Here is a 2,054-nt window from a genome sequence, read left to right on the forward strand (position 1 = left end):
TTGTTCTGATACTTTTAGAGCGTTCCCCCATTCCCCATTTCAATTAACGTTCATTCTCTTTGACACTCTCCCTCTCCCAAATTTACAAGAGTCATCGTCGTTATAGTGCAGTGTTGTGTCATGTCGGGTTTCGGATGTGCTTTAGCTGTACGTTCTGTTGCAATGAGGCTCCACTACTGTTTAGACCTTTAATTTCGTTTTTCATTATACTCAATTAGAGTGCATTTCATAATTGTTTAATAAATAAAAATCGACCAGAAATCGAGCAAAGGTATGTCAAAGTAAATGGCTAGCAAGAATGGAGATTCGACGCAATCTAATAAAGAATTCAGGGTTTCTAAATATTGGTTTCCAAAATATACGTACATATAACGTACTTTATAAAAATGTGAATAAATGTTGTATGGATTTGTTGTATGTACTACAAAAGCTTTAAACCAGTAGCTTATATCTATGTATATCAAAATTTATATTCTAATATATCAGCCCAAATTAGACCACATTATGTTTTTATAACAGTACTTTCAGTTCAAGAAGTTTGACCTTCGTTGACCTTGACGGCTCCACATGCACATAAATGTTTAATATACATATTCTTATCTAATAAGTAAAAATAAAAACCTTTATAAGATTTAGTCTTTTAGAATATACTAATATTTATTAGGTTTTCAGCTATCAAATGACTGCTCACGTAAAAGTTGACAAAGAAGTTATATTTTTACAACGCTCAAATAATTTCATGCATATGCATACATATGTATGTAAAAACACATTTTTAAGCTAAATTTTGCATTATATTTGTCCAAATGAGTATATTGGAGCAAAAGCAACACGTATGTATGTACATACATATGTGAATGTGTGTTTATGTACATTGTATGTATGCACTTCGCGGGCACGGCAACGGGCTGCCGATTTCTTGCTACGCACAACCTAGCTACATTTCAAAGCAGTGATGGAAAATGGAAATTTCAGATTGTACCTAATATCATAAACTGAGATTCCCAAACGGACACAGAATATACCTAAAAAATGTTCATAAATCATTTGTTTGTAGTTTTTATCTACATTTTATTTAAAAACTTGTTTTTATACCCGAGCGCACTTGTGCACAAGGGTATATTAGAGATAGATATAGACAAATGTATACATAAATTATCAGGATGAAAAAAGAAATCGATTAAGCCATGTCTGTCTGTCCGCCCGTCTGTCCGTCTGTCCGTCCGTCCGTGTACACGATAACTCAAGAAAAAATTGAGATATCTCAACGAAATTTGGTATGTAGGGTTTCCCTTAATCCAAGGTAGGTTGGTATTGAAAATGAGCGAAATCGGACTGTAACCACGCCCACTTCCCATATAACGGTAATTTCCAGAAATACGAAAACTGCGATATTTTAGTAACTACTGAAGATAATTCACTCAAAATTGATATTTACAATAACTTTTAGACGAAAAATAAGAATATTATAAATTTTTGGAAAATGGGCGTGGCCACGCCCACTTATGGTTACATGTGTATATCTTGGTAACCGCTGCACCAATTTCTTCCAAACTTGGCACAGTTGTTGGCTTTGATACAGCATACTAAATGGCCGAAAATTTAAAAAATCGGACAATAACCACGCCCACATCCCATATAACGGTAATTTTCGGAAATACGAAAACTGCGATATTTTAGTAACTACTGGAGATTATTCACTCAAAATTAATATTTACAACAATTTTTAGACGACAACTAAGAGTGTTATAAATTTTTGGAAAATGGGCGGAGCCACGCCCACTTATGGTTACATGTGTATATCTTGGTAACCGCTGCACCAATTTCTTCCAAACTTGGCACAGTTGTTGGCCTTGGTACAGCATAAAAAATCGAAGAAACTTTTTAAAATCGGACAATAACCACGCCCACATCCCATATAACGGTAATTTAGAGAAATACAAAATCTTCGATAAATCAGTAAATATTGAAGCTAATTTATTCAAAATTGATGCTTGCAACGATTCTTTACCAAGAAATACGTTTATGGTAAAATTTTGGAAAATGGGCGTGGT

The 2,054-nt window shown here is 34.0% G+C and overlaps 2 protein-coding genes across 15 annotated transcripts in view; one reads left to right on the forward strand and one right to left on the reverse strand.

Moving 5' to 3' along the window:
- LOC118740293 (AT-rich binding protein-like) overlaps positions 1-2,054 on the reverse strand; it is a 120,357-nt gene that overhangs the window by 43,748 nt on the left and 74,555 nt on the right. The gene's annotated exons all lie outside the window — the stretch shown is intronic.
- LOC118740295 overlaps positions 96-2,054 on the forward strand; it is an 86,116-nt gene continuing 84,157 nt past the window's right edge. The window contains exon 1 of the mRNA XM_036471770.1: positions 96-271. The gene's annotated coding sequence lies outside the window, so the exon portion shown is untranslated. The remainder of the gene's footprint in view (positions 272-2,054) is intronic.

Source organism: Rhagoletis pomonella, unplaced genomic scaffold, assembly GCF_013731165.1.
Source record: "Rhagoletis pomonella isolate Grant_MI unplaced genomic scaffold, Rhpom_1.0 Rhpom_scaffold_00006, whole genome shotgun sequence".
Taxonomy (NCBI): domain Eukaryota; kingdom Metazoa; phylum Arthropoda; class Insecta; order Diptera; family Tephritidae; genus Rhagoletis; species Rhagoletis pomonella.